The sequence below is a fragment of the Bos mutus genome, chromosome 26, assembly GCF_027580195.1.
Source record: "Bos mutus isolate GX-2022 chromosome 26, NWIPB_WYAK_1.1, whole genome shotgun sequence".
Taxonomy (NCBI): domain Eukaryota; kingdom Metazoa; phylum Chordata; class Mammalia; order Artiodactyla; family Bovidae; genus Bos; species Bos mutus.
This window is the reverse complement of record NC_091642.1, coordinates 25,321,396-25,345,852: the sequence shown is the minus strand read 5'-3', so window position 1 is coordinate 25,345,852 and position 24,457 is coordinate 25,321,396.

Here is a 24,457-nt window from a genome sequence, read left to right as displayed (position 1 = left end):
TAAATATTTCTTAAATATTTATTCAGTGTGTGTCAGTGAGGTAGAGAAAGTGATGTTTTTTTCTTAAGAAAATGTTATACAAAAAGTACTATAAATAGAAACAGATTCCTTCTCATTACTTCATAGCCATTTGCCAAAGAAGGTTCTAAAATCTATGAGTAAAACAATTTCTGCTTTCATGCAACATTTATTTATATTTTAATTTTACTTTATATTATTGTGGAGTTGATTAACAGTGTTGTGTTAGTTTCAGGTGTACAGCAAAGTTACAATATTCTCTAATAACCTAAATGGGAATAACCTATATGTGTAACTGAATCACCTTGCCCGAAACTTTTATTTATTTTTAATTTTTTAGAATATCTCTTCTTTAGATTTTTAACTTCTCTTAGGAAAGTGTTGTAATATTTGGTGTAAAAATCTTGCACTTCTTTTGATAAATTCTTGCCTCTATTATCCTATTTTTTGTTCTTTAAAAATTAAGGTATAGCTAATTTACAATATTAGTTTCAGATGTACAACATGATGATTCAATATTTCTTATAAATTAAATTCCATTTAAAGTTATTCCTCCAGCTCTGCTGTTCTTTATCAAGATGGTTTTGACTATTCTGAATCTTTTGTGTTTCCATACAAATTTTTTAAAAATGATCTAGTTCTAGGAGAAATTCCACCGGTGTTCTGATGGGGCTTGCACTGAATCTGTACATTGCCTTGGGTAATATGGTCGTTTTAAGAATATTGATCCTTCCAATCCAAGAACACTGTGTATCTTCCTGTCTGTATTACCTTTAATGTATTTCTTCAGTGTCTTACAGTGTGTGGATTGCAGGTCTTTTGCCTTTTTAAGTAGATATATTCCTATTTATTTTATTTATTGATGCAATGATAAATGGGATTATTTCTTTACATTTCTCTTTCCGATGGTTGTTGTTAGTGTACAGAAATGCAACAGATTTATGCATATTTATTTTGTATCCTGAAACTTTACTGAGATCATTGATGAGATCTAGTAGAAAGATGGTATCTTTAGGATTTTCTGTGTATGTATGTTTTATGTCATCTGCAAACAGTGAAAGTTTTACACCTTCCTTTTCAATTTGGATTTGTTTAGTTTTCTCTGGTGATATGGTGATAGTGGGCATCCTTGTCTTGTTTTTGATCTTTGGAATGTTTTCAGCTTTTCACTGTAAAGTATAATATTAGCTGTGGTTTGTGACATATAGCCTTTATTATGTTGATGTATATTCCATCGATGCTCACTTTCTGGAGAGTTTTAAATCATAAATGGATTTTGAATTTTATCAAAAGTTTGTTTCTGCATCTATTGAGATGACCATATGATTTTTATTCAGTTTTTTATGTAGTATATCACATTGATTGACTTGCAGATATTGAAGAAATCTTGGCATCTCTGGGATAAATCCTACTTGATCATGGTGTGTGATTATTTTAACATAAAGCTGGAGTTGGTTTGCTAGTATTTTGCTGAAGATTTTTGTATCTATGTTCATCAGTGATACAGAGAAGGCAATGACAGCCCACTCCAGTACTCTTGCCTGGAAAATCCCATGGATGGAGGAGCCTGGTAGGCTGCAGTCCATGGGGTCACACAGAGTCAGACACGACTGAAGCGACTTAGCAGCAGCAGCAGCAGCAGCAGCAGCAGCAGTGATACTGGTCTGCCATTTTCTCTTTTTGTGACAAGTTTGTCTTGTTTTGGTATCATGGTGATGATGGCTTCATAGAATGAGATTGGAAGTATTCCTTTCTTTGCAGTTTTTTTGAATAATTTGAAAAGGATAGGTGTTAACTCTTCTCTAAATGTTTGGTAGAATTCACCTGTGAGGCCATCTGTTCTTGGGCTTTTGTTTGCTGAGAGTTTATGTTACAAATTCAATTTGACTTCTAGTGATTGGTCTATTCAGGTTGTGTCTTCTTGATTCAGTCACAGAATGTTGAATGTGTCTAGAAATTTGCCCATGTCTTATGTATAATTTATTGGCATGTAATATTAAGTAGTGTTTTATTATGAATTTTTATATCTCTGTGGTAATGGTTGCTATCTCCCCTCTTTTATTTCTTACTTTGTTTACTTGGATTCTCTTTTCTTATTGATGAGCTTGGCTAAACATTTATTGACTTTGGTTCTTTTCAATGAAACAGTTCTTGGTTTCATTGATATTTCCTATTAATTTTGGTCTTTATTTTATTTATTTCTTCTGTGACTTTTATCATTTCCTTCCTTTTGTTTACTTTGGGACTTATTCTGTTCTAATTCTTTTAGGTTGAATGTTACACTGTTTAAGATTTTTCTTATGTTTTGAGGGAAGCCTGTATCACTTAAAGCTTTCCTTTTAAAATTGCTTTAGCTCTATCCCATAGATTTTGGAAAGTTGTGTTTTCACTTTCAGTTGTCTTACTGTACTTTCTGATTTCCTCTTTCACTTACTCGTTGACCCATTGGAGTTTTTAGTGTCGTGTTGTTTGCTTTCCATGCGTTTGAGATTTTCCCATTTTTCTTCTGGCAATTGATTTCTACTTTCATACCCCTGTGGTTAGAAAAATATTTGACATAATTCTTGTCTTCTTAAATTTGTTGAGACTTACACTGTGTCCCCATGAAAATATAATAGATTCATCAGTGTTACTTTTCTAGATTCCATATATATGTGTTAATATATAATATTTGTTTTTCTGACTTCCTTAACTTCATATAACAGGCTATTCACTCCGTATAACAGGCTAGAGGTTCATCCACCTCACTGCAATTGACTCAGATTAATTCCTTTTTATCACTGAGTAATATTCCATTTTATATGCATACCACACTTCTTTGTTCACTCACGTGCAAATAAACATCTAAGTGGCTTCTGTGTCCTGGCTGTTGTAAATAGTGCTGCAGTGAACATTGGGGTATATGTGTCTTTTTCACTTATGGTTTTCTCAGGTATATGCCCAGTAGTGGAGTTGCTGGGCCATATGGTATTTTATTCCTAGTTTTTTAAAGGAATCTCCATACTGTTTTCCATAGTGGTAATCTCAATTTGCAGTCTCACCAACAGTGCAAGAGGGTTCCCTTTTCTCCACATCCTCTCCAGCATTTATCATTTGTAGATTTTTTGATCATGGCCATTTTGACTGGTGTGAGGTGATACCTCATTGTTGTTTTGATCTGCATTTCTCTAATAATGAGCAATGTTGAGCATCTTTTCATGCCATATTATGTATTTTTATGTCATATTTGATCCTCAGCCTTTACAATATTTTAGGCTTTACTAGTGGATTTGTTCTCTTCATATAGATACTTCTTGTTATAGCCTTTTATTTTCCACTTAGAGACGACTATTTGGTATTTCTTTCAAGGTTTTAGTGTTGATGAACTAATTTTTGCTTGTCTGAGAAATTTTTTTTTTATCTCTCCTTTGTTAGTTTTTCAGGACTTTTCTCTAACTTTTACAGTTGAGACAAATTGCTCTGTCTTTTCATTTTGCTTATTTTCCTATGTCTCTATAAAAATTAGATGAAGTAGTTACTTACAGAAGTCTTAGAGGGTTATCTTTGTGTGGTGATCATCCCTATACACTCTACCTGTGCCCAGGGGCTTTGTTGGGAGATTTGGATTTGGCAGGAACACCAGTCACGCCTTTCCTTAGGGTGTGCAGGCAGTTATCACTTTGGTAGGGGGCAGAGCTGGAGAAAGAGGTACTAGGGCCAGAGCCAAGTGTAAGGTGGGGCTCCTTTCTGCTCAGTGGCCATCTCTGCCCTTGGAGTTGGGTCAAGTCTCAAGTTGCTGGAGCAGAAGTCCTGAAGGTTGGGTCCCAGCTGCCTCAGTTCCCTTTAAGGGTGTGTGCTTTTCTCCCTTCCAGCTCCAGCACAATTAGCCTCATGGAGTGAAGTGAAAGTCACTCAGTTGTGTCCGACTCTTTGCAACTGCATGGACTATACAGTCCATGGAATTCTCTAGGCCAGAATGCTGGAGTGGGTAGCCTTTCCCTTCTCCAGAGGATCTTCCCAACCCAGGGATTGATCCAGGTCTCCCACATTGCTGGCTGATTCTTTACCATGTGAGCCACAAGGGAAGCCCTTAGCCCCATAGAGGGACCCATGTAGGTATTTGTTGAGGGTCAGGGCACTGGGGCATGGTGGTCTGGCCACCATCAGAGATCCAGATCACCTCTGATGGGCCACCTGTACAATTGCTAGTAACGGCTCTCTTCAGTTGCTGCTTAGGGTTTTACCTGCCACATCATCTCACAGCCTAGGCTTTTCTCAATTGTGGCCACTCACGTTCTAGTATGGAGCTGTGATGTGAAGCCAGTTGTGCTGGAGCATTCACTCAGCTCCGTCTAGAATATTCACTGGGGCAGTAGCAGGAAGCCAGTCATTAATGTGATCTTGGTTAAATTAGGATATGTTGTGAACCTTATACTAAGAGGAATCCTAGTGATTGAAGCTGTTTCACAGACTTGTGATGAAGGATCAAACCCCTCTAGCCTGTTTAGTTTCAACACAGCACTTGTCACTCTGACATTTTCTTATGTATTCACACATGTATTGCCTTGAACTCTCCAACTTCTTAAGTATGTACCTTGTTCAATGTGTTCACCACCACTGTACCCCAGAACCTGGGACTATATTTGGAACAAAGGAGGCAATTCTTTGCATGAGTGAAAGAGAAAAGAAATGGATTTTAAAGTCTCTGCACAATATAAAGGGCTCTTTTATTACTAGGATTATTATGCTTATCCTCTTCATAACACCTCAAGGTGGTTAATTATTATTCATTTTCTCCATGAAAGATTTGGGCTTTGACTTGAATTGGTATCATTTCCTTCATTTTAGCTCATGGTATTTGGCAGTTTTAAAGACTTCTTTTTTTCCCATCAAACACAGATTCATATATATTTGAACACAGACACATAGATATTTGAGACAAAAGATTAAACGTTGGAATTCCTCATTATCAAGAAGAATCTATTAGAAAGAACCAGACATGCTGTTAGTGGCACACTTGTTATCTCAGAGATACTAAGACAAAATGTAGCATAGTTTGGGTGGATTTTGTTACTCATTTTGTTTATGGTAATTGACTACTTCTCCTCCTTAGATGGAAATATAATTTCATTGCTGACACTGAGCCTCCAGGCAGCCTATGGGAAGAGAGCTTAACAGTGAGAAAGAGAGGGAAAAGTCCTGCTTTTTCCTTTGATGGCTCATCTCTTTAAATTGCCTCCTGAAACTGTGTTAAAGTACTTATAAAACAATTAATTTTCTGGGTTGTTAGAGCCACTCTAGATCCATCTTTTTCATCGGGCTCTCCCTGCCAGGGACCAAACAGTCTGGAACAGGTTTACTAGAACTCTATTCCCAATATAACAGAAAACTAACCAATCTAATCACATGGACCACAGCCCTAACTCAGTGAAACTATGAGCCATGTCATATAGGGCTACCTAAGATGGATGGGTCATGGTGGAGAGGTCTGACAAAATGTGGTCCTCTGGAGAAGGGAATGGCAAACCACTTCAGTATTATTGCCTTGAGAACCACATGAACAGTATGAAAAGTCAAAGAGCTAGGACACTAAAATATGAACTCCCCAGGTCGGTCAGTGCCCAGTATGCTACTGGATGGAGATCAGTGGAAAAATAACTCCAGAAAGAATGAAGAGACAGAGCCGAAGCAAAAACAATACCCAGTTGTGGATGTGACTGGGTTGTGGATGTGACTGGTGATGGAAGCAAGGTCCGATGCTGTAAAGAGCACTATTGCATAGGAACCTGAAATGTTAGGTCCATGAATCACGGCAAATTGGAAGTGGTCAAACAGGAGATGGCAAGAGTGAACGTCAACATTTTAGGAATCAGCGAACTAAAATGGACTGGAATGGGTAATTATAACTCAGATAACCATTATATCTACTACTGTGGGCAAGAATCCATTAGAAGAAATGGAGTAGCCATCTTAGCCAAGAAACAGTCCAAAATGCAGTACTTGGATACAATCTCAAAAATGACAGAAAGATCTCTGTTCATTTCCAAGGCAAACCATTCAATATTATGGTAATGCAAGTCTATGCCCTAACCAATAATGCTGAAGAAGCTGAAGCTGAATGGTTCCATGAAGACCTACAAGACCTTTTAAACTAACACCTAATAAAGATGTCCTTTTCATTATAGGGGACTGGAATGCAAAAGTAGGAAGTCAGGAAACACCTGGAGTAACAGACAAATTTGGCCTTGGAGTACAGAATGAAGCAGAGCAAAGGCTAATAGAGTTTTGCCAAGAGAATACACTGGTCATAGCAAGCAGCTCTTCCAACAACACAGGAGAAGATTGTACACATGGACATTACCAGATGTTCAACACCGAAATCAGACTGATTATATTCTTTGCAGCCAAAGATGGAGATGCTCTATACAGTCAGCAAAAACAAGACCAGGAGCTGATTGTGGCTCAGGTCATGAACTCCTTTAAATTCAGACTTAAATTGAAGAAAGTAGGGAAAACTACTAGACCAATCATGTATGACCTAACTCAAATACCTTACAATTAAACAGTGGAAGTGAGAAATAGATTTAAGGGATTAGATCTGATAGACAGAGTGTCTGATGAATCATGGATGGAGAGGTTCATGACTTTGTACAGGAGACAGGGATCAAGACCATACCCCCAAAAAAGAAATGCAAAAAAGCAAATGGCCATCTAGGAGGCCTGACAAATAGCTGAGAAAAGAAGAGAAGCAAAAAGCAAAGGAGAAAAGAAAAGATATAAGCATCTGAATGCAGAGGTCCAAAGAATAGCAAGGAGAGATAAGAAAGACTTCCTCAGGGATCAGTGCAAAAAATAGAGGAAAACAATAGAATGGGAAAGACTAGAGATCTCTTCAAGAAAATTAGAGATACCAAGGGACCACTTCATGCAAAGATGGGCTCAATAAAGGACAGAAACGATATGGACCCAACAGAAGCAGAAGATATTAATAAGAGGTGGCAAGAATACACAGAAGAACTATACAAAAAAGATCTTCATGACCCAGATGATCACGATGGTGTGATCACTCACCTAGAGCCAGACATCCTGGAATGTGAAATCCAGTGGGCCTTAGAAAGCATCACTACGAACAAAGCTAGTGGAGGTGATGGAATTCCAGTGGACCTATTTCAAATCCTGAAAGATGATGCTGTGAAAGTGCTGCACTCAATATGTCAGCAAATTTGGAAAACTCACAATGGCCACAGGACTGGAAAAGGTCAGTTTACATTCCAGTCCCAAAGAAAGGCAATGCCAAAGAATGCTCAAACTACTGCACAATTGCACTCATCTCACGCGCTAGTAAAGTAATGCTCAAAATTCTCCAAGCCAGGCTTCAGCAATATGTGAACTGTGAACTACCAGATGTTCAAGCTGGTTTTAGAAAGGCAGAGGACCAGAGATCAAATTGCCAACATCTGCTGGATCATCAAAAAAGCAAGAGTTCCAGAAAAACATCTATTTCTGCTTTATTGACTATGCCAGAGCCTTTGCCTGTGTGGATCACAATAGACTGTGGAAAATTCTGAAAGAGATGGGAATACCAGACCTCCTGACCTGTCTCTTGAGAAATCTGTATGCAGGTCAGGAAGCAACAGTTAGAACTGGACATGGAACAACATACTGGTTCAAATAATGAAAGGAGTATGTCAAGGCTGTATATTGTCACCCTGCTTATTTAACTTATATGCAGAGTACATCATGGGAAACTCTGGGCTGAATGAAGCAGAAGCTGGAATAAAGATTGCTGGGAGAAATATCAATGCCCTCAGATTTGCAGATGACACCACCCTTTAGGATAAAGTGAAGAAGAACTAAAGAACCTCCTGATGACAGTTAAAAAGGAGAGTAAAAATGTTGGCTTAAAGCTCAGCATTCAGAAAACTAAGATCATGGCATCTGGTCCCATCACTTCATACCAATAGATGGGGAAACAGTGTCAGACTTTATTTTGGGACTCCAAAATCATTGCAAATGGTGACTGCAGTCATGAAAATAAAAGACACTTACTCCTTGGAAGGAAAGTTAACACCAGCCTAGACAGCATTTTATTTCTTTTTTTCTTTCTTTCTTTCTTTTTTTTTTTTTTTGAATAGCTTTTCTCTCTTTTTTTAAAATTTTATTTTATTTTTAAACTTTACAAATTGTATTAGTTTTGCCAAATATCAAAATGAATCCACCACAGGTAAAAAGCAGAGACATTACTTTGCCAACAAGGGTCCATCTAGTCAAGGCTATCGTTTTTCCAGTAGTCATATATAGATGTGAGAGTTGGACTATAAAGACATCTGAGCACCAAATAATTGATGCCTTTGAACTGTGGTGTTGGAGAAGACTCTTGAGAGTCCCTTAGACTGAAAGGAGATCCAACCAGTCCATCCTAAAGGAGATCAGTCCTGAGTATTCATTGGAAGGACTGATGTTAAAGCTGAAGCTCCAATACTTTGGCCACCTGATGTGAAGAACTGACTCATTTGAAAAGACCCTGATGTTGGGAAAGATTGAAGTTGGGAGGAGGTGGGGATGACAGAGTGTGAGATGATTGGATAGCATCACCAACTCAATGGATATGAGTTTGAGTAAACTCCAGGAGGTGGTGATGGACAGGGAGGCCTTGCATGCTGCGGTCCATGGGATCACAAGGAGTCGGATACGACTGAGCGACTGAACTGAAGTGATGCCCAATAATTTGAGTTCTTGATTTCTGGAAACCTCAGAGCATCAGCATAGGGTTTTATTTAGATAATGATCATACCACCTCTAGACTTTTACTAATACGTTTTCCCTAGTAGATAAATGGAAGGTTTTTCTGTTTTCACATACACTGGAAATGGTAAAGCTGAGACAACCTCCAATTTTTTTAATTTGTTTCTCATAAATATGTATCAAAATGTTGTTTTTCTAATAGAGGGACTGAATCTCTGAAACACACCCTGGATCATCCTGCATGAGTGGTAGGTGATGGGAAGAGATTTTATCTAAGAGACATTAATTCCCACCAAGATGCACCTGCACCACATAAACTCCAAGTTAACTTTAAACTCATAACTAGAGGAGGATATATTAGTACTTTTTCTAAACTATCAGTAGCATAATCAGTTCAGTTCAGTCGCTCAGTCGTGTCTGACTCTCTGCAACCCCATGAATCGCAGCACGCCAGGCCTCCCTGTCCATCACCAACTCTCAGAGTTCACTCAAACTCACGTCCATCGAGTCGGGAATGCCATCCAGCCATCTCATCCTCTGTTGTCCCCTTCTTCTCCTGCCCCCAAACCTCCCAGCATCAGAGTCTTTTCCAGTGAGTCAACTCTTCCTATCAGGTGGCCAAAGTACTGGAGTTTCAGCTTTAGCATCATTCCTTCCAAAGAACACCCAAGACTGACCTCCTTTAGGATGGACTGGTTGGATCTCCTTGCAGTCCAAGGGACTCTCAGGAGTCTTCTCCAACACCACAGCTCAAATCATCAATTCTTCGGCACTCAGCTTTCTTCACAGTCTAACTCTCACATCCATACATGACCACTGGAAAAACCATAGCTTAGACGGATGTTTGTTGGCAAAGTAATGTCTCTGCCTTTGAATATGTTGTCTAGGTTGGGCATAACTTTCCTTCCAAGGAGTAAGCATATTTTAATTTCATGGCTGCAGTCACCATCTGCAGTGATTTTGGAGCCCCCAAAAATAAAGTCTGATACTGTTTCCACTGTTTCCCCATCTATTTTCTATGAAGTGATGGGACCAGATGCCATGATCTTAGTTTTCTGAATGTTGATCTTTAAGCCAACTTTTTCACTCTCCGCTTTCACTTTTATCAAAGGCTTTTTAGTTCCTCTTCACTTTCTGCCACAAGGGTGGTGTCATCTGCATATCTGAGGTTATTGATATTTCTCCTGGCAATCTTGATTCCAGCTTGTGCTTCTTCCAGCCCAGCGTTTCTCATGATGTACTCTGCATAGAAGTTAAATATGCAGGGTGATAATATACAGCCTTGACATACTCCTTTTCCTATTTGGAACCAGTCTGTGGTTCCATGTCCAGCTCTAACTGTTGCTTCCTGACATGCATATAGGTTTCTCAAGAGGCAGGTCAGGTGCTCTGGTATTCCCATCTCTTTGAGAATTTTCCACAGTTTATTGTGATCCACACAGTCAAAGGCTCTGGCATAGTCAATAAAGCAGAAATAGATGTTTTTCTGGAACTCTCTTGCTTTTTTGTTGATCCAGCAGATTTTGGCAATTTGATCTCTGGATCCTCTTCCTTTTCTAAAATCAGCTTGAACATCTGGTAGTTCACAGTTCACGTACTGCTGAAGCCTGGCTTGGAGAATTTTGAGTATTACTTTACTAGCGTGTGAGATGAGTGCAATTGTGCAGTAGTTTGAGCATTCTTTGGCATTGCCTTTCTTTGGGATTGGAATGAAAACTAATCTTTTCCAGTCCTGTGGCCATTGTGAGTTTTCCAAATTTGCTGACATATTGAGTGCAGCACTTTCACAGCATCATCTTTCAGGATTTGAAATAGGTCCACTGGAATTCCATCACCTCCACTAGCTTTGTTCGTAGTGATGCTTTCTAAGGCCCACTTGATTTCACATTCAAGGATGTCTGGCTCTAGGTGAGTGATCACACCATCGTGATTATCTTGGTTGTGAAGATCTTTTCTGTACAGTCTTCTGTGTATTCTTGCTACCTCTTATTAATATCTTCTGCTTCTGTTAGGTCCATACCATTTCTGTCTTTTTTCGAGCCCATCTTTCCATGAAATGTTCCCTTGGTATCTCTAACTTTCTTGAAGAGATCTCTAGTCTTTCCCATTCTATTGTTTTCCTCTATTTCTTTGCATTGCTCACTGAGGAAGGCTTTCTTATCTCTTCTTGCTATTCTTTGGAACTCTGCATTCAGATGCTTATATCTTTCCTTTTCTCCTTTGCTTTTCCCTTCTCTTCTTTTCACAGCTATTTGTAAGGCCTCCCCAGACAGCCATTTTGTGTTTTTGCATTTCTTTTCTATGGGGATGGTCTTGATCCCTGTCTCCTGTACAATGTCATGAAACTCCATCCATAGTTCATCACGCACTCTATCAGATCTAGTTCCCTAAATCTATTTCTCACTTCCACTGTATAATCATAAGGGATTTGATTTGGGTCATACCTGAATGGTCTATTGGTCCACTGGAGAAGGGAATGGCAAACCACTTCAGTATTCTTGCCTTGAGAACCCCACAAACAGTATGAAAAGGCAAAATGATAGGATACTGAAAGAGGAACTCCTCAGTTTAGTAGGTGCCCAGTATGCTACTGGAGATCAGTGGAGAAATAACTCCAGAAAGAATGAAGGGATAGAGCCAAAGCAAAAACAATACCCAGTTGTGGATGTGACTGGTGATAGAAGCAAGGTCCGATGCTGTAAAGAGCAGTATTGCATAGGAACCTGGAATGTTAGGTCCATGAATTAAGGCAAGTTGGAAGTGGTCAAATGAGATGGCAAGAGTTAACATCAACATTCTAGGAATCAGCGAACTAAAGTCGACTGGAATGGGTGAATTTAACTCCGATGACCATTATATCTACTACTGTGGGCAGGAATCCCTTAGAAGAAATGGAATAGCCATCATGGTCAACAAAAGAATCTGAAATGCACTACTTGGATGCAATCTCAAAACGACAGAATGATTTCTGTTTGTTTCCAAGGCAAACCATTCAGTATCACAGTAATCCAAGTCTATGCCCCAACCAGTATCGCTGAAGAAGTTGAAGTTGAACGGTTCTATGAAGACCTACAAGACTTTTTAGAACTAACACCCCCCCAAAAATGTATTTTTCATTATAGGGGACTGGAATGCAAAAGTAGGAAGTCAAGAAACACCTGCTGCTGCTGCTGCTGCTAAGTCACTTCAGTCGTGTCTGACTCTGTGCGACCCCAGAGATGGCAGCCCACCAGGCTCCCCCGTCCCTGGGGTTCTCCTGGCAAGAACACTGGAGTGGGTTGCCATTTCCTTCTCCAATGCATGAAAGTGAAAGTGAAATCGCTCAGTTGTGTCCAACTCCTAGCGACCCAATGGACTGCGGCCTACCAGCCTCCTTCGTCCATGGGATTTTCCAGGCAAGAGTACTGAGGGGGTGCCATTGCCTTCTCCGCAAGAAACACCTAGTAACAGGCAAATTTGGCCTTGGAATATGGAATGAAGCAGGGCAAAGGCTAATAGAGTTTTGCCAAGAGAACGCACTGGTCATAGCAAACACCCTTTCCAACGACAGAAGAGAAGACTCTATACATGGACATCACCAGATGGTCAACATTGAAATCAGATTGATTATATTCTTTGCAGCCAAAGATGGAGAAGCTCTATACAGTCAACAAAAACAAGACCGGGAGCTGACTGGCTCAGATCATGAACTCCTTATTGCCAAATTCAGACTTAAATTGAAGAAAGTAGGGAAATCACTTGACCATTCAGGTATGACCTAAATAGCATAATAATCTGTACTTAAAAATTTCTTCCCATCCATTACCCCGTTCCATTCCATTATCAAAATTTTATACAGTCAATTGTTGTAGCATTGAATCCCCTGTGTTTTCAAGTTCAGCAAATTGACTTACAGTGTTTAGGTCTTGAACTTTTGCTTTGAATTTACTTCAGTGATACCATTTCAAGTACAAAGAAGGCTAAAATAATTAGGTTAGATAATATGATTATGTCAAAATTTAAAACTTTTTAAAGTTTTTAAACAGAGATTTAACTAAATAGAATGTAGTTCCATTTGAAGACGAGTAGTCCCATTCTAAGACAAGTAGTCCCATTCTAAGACAATGTGTTAGATGCAAATTAAATGTCTTTTAGAAATTGAAGTGAGTAATCACTTTACAGTTTGCAGGGCACTATCACATACAATAAGTCACCTATAGTTTACTACAGCTTTGGGGGAAGGGCTGGAGAAAGAGTCTCTTTAGGTAGAATATGGAGTCTTAACAAGCAGCAATGAGTTTCAGTGGGTTGAAATGACTTACTCCAAGTCCCAGGCCAACTCCCAAGCCAAGACTTACTCCAAGTCTCAGGCCAAGCTGAGACAATACCAAAGATCCTTTGTTTTTCATAAGGATTTACCACGAAGTTCTTTTAAATAATGAACCCTCTTGGTGCATTTCAAGTGGAATTTGGTATGCCAATGTTTAGTTTACATACCACACTTCCTAGACCTTCTTTTGCTTAATGTGTTCCACTTGTATATGTTCAGTCTCTGAGTCATGTCTGACTCTTTTACGATCCCATGGGCTGTTGCTCATGAGGCTCCTGTGTCCATTAGGTTTTCTAAGCAAAAATACTGGACTGGATTGTCATTTCCTTCTCCAGGGGATATTCCTGGATCAGGGATCGAACCCATGTCTCCTGCACTGGCAGGTGAATTCTTTACCACTTTTGATTATTCGGTTAAGACACTTGTGATTACTCAGTTATTCCCAGTCTCAAAGGATCAGCAAGCTGCTTCTCACTCTGCAAAGAAGCCACATTTCTGATGATGATACTGAGATCCACAAAGCATAAAGCCCTGAGCTTCTCCATGGAGCCACTGGGGGCCTCCATGACTGTCTTACTCAGTCTAAAATAATTCAAGAATCCTCAGTGAGGCTAAGTTTTTTAGCCTTCAGCCCACTAAGGCATTGCCTTTCGTCTCCCTTCTTAACATTCCAGTCCAGCATTTTCTTACTGACCTATTTATGGTCATTTGATTTAACACCTTTGGTTCTTCTGAGACCTTTATGGATGAGGAAATTGGAGGGCCCAAGTCTCCTTCTCTCACCTGTGCTCTGATTTCTCCCACTACTCTTCCTCTGGAGGTGTTAATTATATTGTTTTATATTTCGGATGTTAATCTGTATAGTGCCTCCAAATGATATATGCTAGACAAATATCTACAAAATAAGCATTTTCTTTTCTGACCTGCCTATTATCAATGAAGATATATTCCCTGACATAGGAAATGCATAATTGGTGATATATGTGTATTTTTAAGGATGCCCAAGCATGTAACTCTAGAGAATATTTATTCCTCAAAAGAATCTTGTTGGAAAATCATCTATAATTGTTGTGTTTTTAGTATTAGTACTTAATATTTAGTATATATTAAGTGCTTACTATATGCCAGGTAACTGTTGTAAATATTCTATGTCCATTAATTCATGTAATCTTCATGAAGATGCAGGTTTGTGAAAGGATTAAAGAGGTGTGCTCTACCAGAGAGCCCTAGGATATTACTCTGTATGACTCAAGAATGAATTCCTTCAACATAGGAATTTTGTTTTGCTACTTAGCTCCAAGCACATATTAAATGTTTAAGTATTTAATGACTGGAGTGTTTTATGAATGAACATCAATATTGATTGAAGCCTTTGTTTTGAGTGCCATGTTGGAAATTGTTGTATAAATCTCATCAGTCCTTGTTTCAGTCCAGGAATAGTATTTTCCAGCTTGATAAGTCACCTTAAAAATCATACTTAGCTTCAATGACCCTTAGATAATTCTTCAAAATCAGCCAAAATTTCCCCTGAAGAAAACCAGTACAAATTAGATTTTCTCAGCCTTTGGCACTATTGATATTATGGATTGGTCAGTTCTTTACTGTAGGTGGTTGTCCTATGCATTGTAGGGTATTTAGTAGCCTCCCTGGTCTTTACTCAGGATAGGTGGCAACACCCACTCCCCTCTTGTGACACTATGGTATCCCCACTCCCACGTGTGACAACCACTGGTCTCCATGTCTCAGGGGTGAGAGGTGAGGGCTGGAACCAAAGTGCCTCTGGTTAAGAACCACTGTTGTAAATCATTAAGAAAAACCTTTTTTTCTTTCTTCTCCTTCTTCTTCTTTTTTTTTTTTTAATGAGCTGTATTTGCTTTTCTGGCAATTTTCCTAGAAGATGTCCAGACAGGACTTAAGAAGTAATAACATGTTTAAAGTAAGTGAAAGTGAAAGTGAAGTCACTCAGTCCTGTCTGACTCTTTGTGACCCCATAGACTGCAGCCTACCAGGCTCCTCTGTCCATGGGATTTTCCAGGCAAGAGTACTTCCATTTCCTTCTCCAGGGGATCTTCCCAACCCAGGGCTCGAACCCAGGTCTCCTGCATTGTAGACGGATGCTTTACAGTCTGAGTTACCAGGGAAGTCTTAAAGTAACATGCCTTATTAAGAGAACTATTTTGAAAGGAGCAACACATATTTTTTTTTTTTTTTAAGTTCTTGTGAGTCTCTATACACTAAAAAAAAAAAAAAAAAAATGGACTCCTTATTTCACTCTGATGTAGTGCATCTTCCTCTCTCAAGTCCACAGTATTGCTTAATGAATCCTCTCATTTACTAGATAGGAAGGGGAGCCTGGGAACATACAGCGACTTGGCTGAGTTGGCAGAACTCCACCCCAGCCATCCTGCTCCTGAGAGGCCCGAGTTCTTCCTCTGACTTGCGTTCCTTCTACAGTGGCTTCTACTTTTGCTCCAACCTCTGTACTTTCCCTCCAAATGTGTGGCCTCCAAGAATTCTCACACTTCTCCGAAACTGCATCAGTTTCACAGTTCACCTAAGACACCTCACTGCCTGTCACCAAGGATACGAACATCTCCCCAAGCCTGGCAGCCTCTTGCCTTTCCAGGGCCACAGCCTGGTAACCAGCCACACAATTATGAGTAACCGCCCTGCCCATGCACAGCCCTGGGGATGTGTCATGACAAATTGACAAAAATGCCACCATAAACCACTCCTCTTCCTCAGCCTTGAAGCCCCAAGTGAGAGGAGCAGAAGGCTAATCAGCTCATAGCCTTTAGCTATCTGATTTAGCATCTGTGAAGCTACTCCGACAGCCTGGCAGCCAATTAGTGGCTCACAATCATCAGCATTAATTTGTTCACATTTCCCCTGCAAATGGCTAATTGGTTAAACTAAGCAGTGGTTGGGCTGGGCTGCTGGGAAGAAAGAAGGAAGTTGGAGATGTATCCTTTTCTTGCTGAGTACATATTTAAATTAAAGGGGATGTTAAGGGACAGACTGCTCCTGAACTCTTTTAGCAACCTGGAATGACAGTCCTTTACAGCAAGTTGTTACACCAGTTCCAAACCTTGTAGGTTAACCAGTTTCACCTCTATTGGGGTTGCTTTCTGCTATAAGGGTGGTGTCATCTGCATATCTGAGGTTATTCATATTTGTCCCAGCAATCTTGATTCCAGCTTGTGTTTCTTCCAGTCCAGCGTTTCTCATGATGTACTCTGCATATAAGTTAAATAAGCAGGGTGACAATATACAGCCTTGACGTACTCCTTTTCCTATTTGGAACCAGTCTGTTGTTCCATATCCAGTTCCAGCTGTTGCTTCCTGACCTGCATATAGGTTTCTCAAGAGGCAAGTCAGGTGATCTGGTATTCCCATCTCTTTCAGAATTTTCCACAGTTTATTGTGATTCACACAAAGGCTTTGGCATAGTCAATAAAGCAGAAATAGATGTTTTTCTGGAACTCTCTTGCTTTTTCGATGATCCATCAGATGTTGGCAATTTGATCTTTGGTTCCTCTGCCTTTTCTAAAACTAAAAAGCCTCTTCATGAAAGTGAAAGAGGAGAGTGAAAAAGTTGGCTTAAAGCTCAACATTCAGAAAACTAAGATCATGGCATCTGGTCCCATCACTTCATGGTAAATAGATGGGGAAACAGTGGAAACAGTGTCAGACTTTATTTTGGGGGGTTCCAAAATCACTGCAGATGGTGACTGCAGCCATGAAATTAAAGGACGCTTACTCCTTGGAAGGAAAGTTATGCCCAACCTAGATAGCATATTCAAAAGCAGAGACATTACTTTGCCAACAAAGGTCCATCTAGTCAAGGCTATGGTTTTTCCAGTGACCGTGTATGGATGTGAGAATTGGACTGTGAAGAAAGCTGAGTGCTGAAGAATTGATGCTTTTGAACTGTGGTATTGGAGAAGACTCTTGAGAGTCCCTTGGACTGCAAGGAGATCCAAACAGTCCATCCTAAAGGAGATCAGTCTTGGGTGTTCTTTGGAAGGACTGATGCTAAAGCTGAAACTCCAATACTTTGGCCGCCTGATGGGAAGAGTTGACTCATTGGAAAAGACTCTGATGCTGGGAGGGATTGGGGGCAGGAGGAGAAGGGGACGACAGAGGATGAGATGGCTGGATGGCATCACTGACTCGATGGATGTGAGTCTGAGTGAACTCCAGGAGTTGGTGATGGAGAGGGAGGCCTGGTGTGCTGTGATTCATGTGGTTGCAAAGAGTCGGACACGACTGAGTGACTGAACTGAACTTAACTGAAAGAGAGAATAGATTAAGGCATCCTATTTCCACTCCTTTATCAAGTCTTCCCATATATTTCCACTGTATTTTTATAATTACATATCAAGAATACCTTGCTTGATAATATCAGCATGTTGATTATTCTCCATCACCAATTTCTCCCTCCCCAGTTTCTGCATATGTGTTCTCTGCCTGCTTTTGGCACCTGGGAACCAATTTCTATGAACTGTGTTATTCATTCTTACCCTTTGGTTTACTGCTAGGCATAGCTAATAAAAATCACAAGGAGAGTACAATTCAGGAAGCGAGGTAAATAGATTTACTTCTTGCATGCCTCCTCCCTGCTTTGATGCAGATTTCTGGTTTCAGCTGTTGCCCTCCATAACTACATTTCTTTCTTTGTGACAACTTTTCTGCTGCTCAGTTTATCATCAGGTTTTGGAATACTGTCATGCCCCCTTGCTTTTCTGAGCCTAGATATAGTAATGGCTTCCCAGTGCTGCCAGTTTGTAGATGTCTTAACAAAGTTTGATGGTTCCTTGAAACATACCCACACTTTTGATGGTTCAATTCAGTTCAGTCACTCAGTCGTGTTCGACTCTTTGCGACCCCATGTATCGCAGCACGCCAGGCCTCCCTGTCCATCACCAACTCCCGGAGTTCACTCAGACTCACGTCCATCGAGTCAGTGATGCCATCCAGCCATCTCATCCTCTGTCGTCCCCTTCTCCTCCTGCCCCCAATCCCTCCCAGCATCAGAGTCTTTTCCAGTGAGTCAACTCTTCACATGAGGTGGCCAAAGTACTGGAGTTTCAGCTTTAGCGTCATTCCTTCCAAAGAAATCCCAGGGCTGATCTCCTTCAGAATGGACTGGTTGGATCTTATCTTTAAAATACCATCTGATTGTCTTATCAGTTATTTTATGTGCCTGATATTTTCCATATGCTTATTTAACAAACATTATTTTGACCTTACTGTTCAAGGTGGTGGGTGTTCAGCTGTGAGCAAGACAGGATTGCTTTTCCTTGGAATTTGTAGTTTAATTGAGGTGTTAGAAAATAATTGGAAATGAGATAGTCCAGCATGTAGGAGAGTGTAGCACAAGAATTCTAGAAACGATTATCATCCAAAGTTCATACTTTATAAGAAGGTTCAGTCTTAGTGTTGTGCATTATATGGATTCTGACAAATGTATAATAATGCATATCTACCATTGTACTGTTGTAAAGAATGGTTTCACTGCCCTAAAAACCCTCTGTGTACTATCTTTTCATCTCTCTCTCTTAACAACTGCCAACCACTAATCTTTTCACCATTGTCAGAGTTTTGTGTTTTACAGAATGTCTTCTAGTTTGAACCATATGGCTTCTTAGCCTTTTTAGATTGAGTTCTTTCACTTTGTAATATTCATTTAAGGTTCATTTAAGCACAGACAGATTCTTTACTGTCTGAGCTACCAGGGAAGTGTTACCTCATTGCTTAAAATTTTCAATCCCCTAATTATATATGAGATTTAACATCTTTCAGTGTGCTCACTTACCAACTTTCTGTCTTCACTGATGTGTCTTTTAAGGCCTTTGGCCTATTTTTTTATTCTGGTTGTTTTCTATTTTTTTTTAATTGGAAGATAATTGCTTTATAACGTGTTAGTTTCTGTTGTGTAACAATGTGGATCAGCTATAAGTGTAGACATTTACCCTACCTATTTGTTTTCTTACTGTTGAGTTTTATGAGTTCTTTGTATATTTTGAATAACAGTCCTTTATTAGCTGTGTCTTTTGCAAATATTTTCTCCCAATACGTGGCTTAGCTTCCCATTCTCCTGATACTGGCTTTTGCAGCACAGAAGTTTGTAATTTTAATGAAATGCAGCTTACAGTGACTTCTTTCATGGATCTTGCCTTTGGTGTTGTATTTAAAGAATTCTCATCATACCAAGCTTCCCCTGTGGCTCAGCTGGTAAAGAATCCACTTGCGATGCAGGAGACCTGGGTTTGATACCTGGGTTGGGAAGATCTTCTGGAGAAGGGAAAGGCTACCCACTCCAGTATTCTGGCCTAGAAAATTCTATGGACTGCAGTCCATGGAGTCGTAAAACGTTGGACACAACTGAGCGACTTTCACTTTAATCATACCAAAGGTACTTGAAGTTTCCTCCCGTCATTATTTTACAGGAGTTTTTATAGTTTTTTATTTTAGATTTAGGTCTGTGAGCAATTTTGAGTACATTTTTTTGTAAAGGATGTAAGGTCTGTGTCTAAATTCATATTTTACATGTGGATGTCCAGTGTTTTGTTTGAGGAGTGATGGATTATCCTCAGAGACTGAGGCTGTCTTTGCCAATATTGTATTTAACACAGATTCACCATGCGAATTTTACAAGCCAGTAGCATACAGGGAAATGACTCTTAATAAGTCAATAAAGAAACAACATACTTCAAACAAATGATTTATTAATTATACTATTGTTCTAGGCAAGAGGAGATAACAGAAACAAAGTCCAAATTAAGTTGAGGTGTACCTTTTATATAAGGTTGGTTTCTCAGGTGAGCTGGCTTAATCAACCCAGAGCTGACTTTCAGCTGCTGGAGCGAAAGGAAAGTTCCTTGTTGCTAGAGCACGTTGCTAGGGCACCAAGTTGCTGATGTTGGCAGGCAGGCTTGAATAGTTTGCAGGTTATCACTCCATGTACCATTTCATGGCTTGTGCTGCTGCCTAGGAGGAGTTCTTCATCAAGGCAGGGACATATGTTCCTTCTCTTCTTGAGACCACTGCATGGTTTAACACCATTACTAACCAATAATAGCCTGGCCAGGAAGGAACAAGTGCCTCAGGATCTTAGAAGCATCAGATCAGCTTAAGGTAGCTTTTGCGCAGACCAAAACTCTCATGTATTCTTCACAAACTCTCAGTATTTATATTCTAAATGTGTCCTTGCCATAGTTTTTTCTCTGTGTACTCTTAGTGATAATCTCCCACTTGGGTGCCTTATTAGCTGAACTTCTGAGTCCCAGCCAACAACAACAGATGAGATGATGACATCCTGACAGAGGTTAATTTAGTCTCGATCAAAAACCATTTACTTCTAAAACACACAATTTTTTTGTCTTTGTCATAAACAAGTGGATTAAAAAGGCTTCATAAACAAGTCATAAACAAGTGGGTTTGACATCATATCAAGCCAATACATAACAGCTCAGTTGTTCCGTCAGTCCTCCATTGCATCATCTTTGTTCTTTTGTCAAAGATTAATAGACTTTATTTATGTTGGTCTGTTTCTGGGTTCTCTGTCTATTCCATTGACCAATTCTTTCACCAATAACATATTACTATTCTTTCACCAATAATGTGCTGTCTTGATTATTGTAGCTTTATGGTATGTCTTGAAGTTGAGTAGTATCAATCCTCCAGCTTTTTTCTCACTCAGTACTGAATTGGCTCTTCAGGTGTTTTTCCTTCTGCAAATCAACTTTAGAATCAATTTGTCAATATCCATAACATCTTACTTAGATTTTGATTGTAATTGCATGGAATTTATAGGTCAACTGTTAAGAAATGACATGTTGACAATACTGAATCTTCCTATCAACGAACATGCAATATCTCTGCACTTATTTAGCACTTTGGTATCTTTCGTTGTCAGAGTTTTGTAGTTTTCCTCATATATATCTTGTATATATTTGCTTAGATTAATACCAAAGTATTTCATTGGAGTTGTGGTTTTTATTTCAAACTTCACTTGTTCATTGCTGGTAAATAGGAAAGTAATTGATTTTATATATTAACATTGTATTTTGTGATGTTGTTATGCTCACTTATTAGTTCCAATTTTTTTTTTTTTTTTGGTCAGTTCTTTCTGATTATCTACATAAATGATTATATCATCCGTGCAAGCAAAGCCAGTTTTATTCCTTCCCTTCCAAATGGTATACTTTTAATTTCCTTTTCTTGTCTTATTGAATTAGTTAGGACTCCTGTACAATGTTGAAAAGCAGTGGTGAGGGGCATCCTTGCTTTATTCTTGATCTTAGTAAGAGAGTTTCTTAACATTAAGTATGATGTTAGTTGTAGGTTTTTGGTTTTTTTTTTGTAGATATTCCTTATCAAGTTGAGGAGATTCCCCTCTATTTCTAACTTGCTGACCAAGTTTATCATAAATGGGTATTGGATTTCATCCAGTGTTTTTCTGCATCTATTTAAACGATGATGCCATTTTTCTTGTTTAGGCTTTTGATATAATGCATGTGTGCTAAGTCGCTTCAGTTGTGTCTCTTTGTGATCCTATGGATTGTGGCCCCCCAGGCTACTCTGTCCATGGGATTCTCCAGGCAAGAATACTGGAATAGGTTGCCATGCTCTCCTCCAGAGGATATTCCCAACCCAGGGACTGAATCCATGTCTCTTAGGTTTCCTGCATTGGCTGGTGGATTCTTTACTACCAGTGCCACCTGTGAAACCTTTTGATACAATGCTATGTTATGCTAAGTCACTTCAGTCGTGTTCGACTCTGTGCGACCCCATACACGGCAGCCCACCAGGCTCCCCCGTCCCTGGGATTCTCCAGGCAAGAACACTGGAGTGGGCTGCCATTTCCTTCTCCGATGCATGAAAGTGAAAAGTGAAAGTGAAGTCGCTCAGTCGTGTCCGACTCTTAGCGACCCCATGGATTTCAGCCTAACAGTCTCCTCCGTCCATGGGATTTTCCAAGCAAGAGTACTGGAGTGGGGTGCCATTGCCTTCTCCGTTTGATACAATGGATTATATTAATTTTTGAATGTTGCATATTTGAGATAAATTTCACTTGCTTGCAGTGCATTGTTCTTTATATAAATAGTTGGATTTAATTTGCTAATATTTTGAGCATTTTTCTATCAATGTTTGTGAGAGATATTGATCTGAATTTTTTTTCTTGTAAATAGCTCTGTCAATTTTCGATATGAGGGTGATGTTGGCTTTGCAAAATGAATTCAGACGTATTCTTCCTGATTTTACCTTCTGGAAGAAATTGTAGAGATCTGACATAATTTCATCCTTAAATGTTTGATAGAATACACCAGTGAAAGCATCTGGCTTTCTGTTTTGGAAGGTTATTAATTATTGATTGAATTTCTTTAATAGTTATAGATCTATTCAGATTGGCTATTGCTTGTGTTTGTTGGGAGACATGTCTCTCGAAGAATTGGTCCATTTCATCTATGTTATCAATATTTTAGGCGTAGTTTTTCATAATATACCTTTGTTCTGTTTAGTGTCCATGACATTTGTAATAATCCCTTCTTTCAGTTCTGATATTAGTAATTAGTCTCATCTTTTTTTTTTTTTTTCTCCACCTGGCTAGAGGCTTATTGAGTTTAGAGGTCTTTAGAAGAATAGGTTTTGGTTTTGTTTCTCTACTGTGAAAAGCCATGTCTGGATACAAATGAGCCCACCAAGGGCATTATTCACTTCTATTAGTGTTGTTTGATTTCCAGCATTTCTCTTTGATTCTTGTGTATACTTTTCCTCTGTCTTACATTATCTGTTTGTTCTTTCATGCTGTCTACTTTGTTAAATCCCTTAGAGTATTAATCATAACCTTAAAAAAATTCTGCTCTGATTATTCAAACATTCCTGTTATTTGACTCTGGTTCTAATGCATGTTCAGTCTCTTTAAACTGTGATTTTTGTCTTTCAGCAATACCTTGTAATTTTTTGTTGAAAAGCAAACACTGTGTACTGGGTAAAAGAAAATGCAGTACACAGGCTTTTCATAATATAATGATAAGATATAGTGTGAGAGGAAGTCTTCTATAGTCCTATGATTTAGTATCCAGTTTTGGTACCCGTGGACGGTGAACTCCATCTGTGCTTCTCAGTCCCTACACCAACACTTAAGTGAAACCGGATGGCCGAAGAGGGCTGGAGTTGTGTTTCCCTTCCCCCACATGGAAGGTTGGAGTGAGCAGACTGGAGTTGGTTATTCCCCGTGCCTCAGTTAGTTTAGGCTACACTTATAATTCTTTTTATAGGCTACACTATAATTCTTACTGGTTAGGTTCTGTTAAAACCGTTTTTCCTGAGGGCAGGCTTTTTTAAGAACAGAATGTTGTGGTATATTTCAAAACAGTCCCTTTTCCACTCCCTCTTCTGGAAACATGAGGTGATGCTTCTTTGTCATTTATTGTGAGGAGCTGGTAAACCTCCTGGAGGTAAAACTCCCAAAAGTCTGAGAGCCTGCCTATGACTGGGTCCCCTGGGATTTTGATCTCGCAGGTTTCTCAATACTGAACCTTCAGCAATTGGCTAATGAGAATTCAGGTTTTCCTACTTTCGTACTGGTTTGCCAAGGAGGTTTCTGCTCTGGTAAATTGTGAAACTCTTATTGTTTGCTCGTCTGTCTCTGTAATTTTAGAGGCAGTCATTTGTCCTGTGTCCCGCCTTTAGAACAAAACTTGCTAAAGCCATCAATGATAAAATGAAAAATGTTATGTCATATACAGTGTGGGGTCTTGTAAAAAGCCACAGGTGGCCTAGGATACACACTGTTATCCTGGAAGAGTTTGAAATCTGCTTAGAGAAACAAAACCAACACATGAAACTGAAGACCAAACAAAACAGCAAATGGGCAGGTAGAGGGCTATGAACTAGGACCTGGAGTATCTCTCATTTTGATTCTCCTGTCACTTCTTAAGTATACCATGTCAAGAATTCTTTATTCTTCTCTTCTCCTTAACTCTTGCATCTTTAGATTTTTTTTTCCCTCTCTCAACTGGATTATTGCCTGAACTCAAAAACACACTATATATCTGTTTTTAAAGATAAGAGTTATGTATGTGTGTGTATCTTTTTCCCACTTGCTTTTTCAGCTAGTTCAACCACTTCACTATTTCTTTATTCCTTTATGTCAGCTCGCCTTGAGAGAGTTATTTATACTTTTTTATCCCCAAGTCATCTTCTCCAGTTCTCTGTGCAACCCATTTCAGGAGTATTTGCATACCCACTGAACTCCTTTGTTAATATACTATGAATTCTATTTTCCTAAATTTAACTATGAGTTTTCATATCCTATCTTACTAATCTGTAGGAGCACTTAATGTTGTTGATAGCATGCTCATTGTTAAAATACTCTTCACTTGACTTCTGGGACAC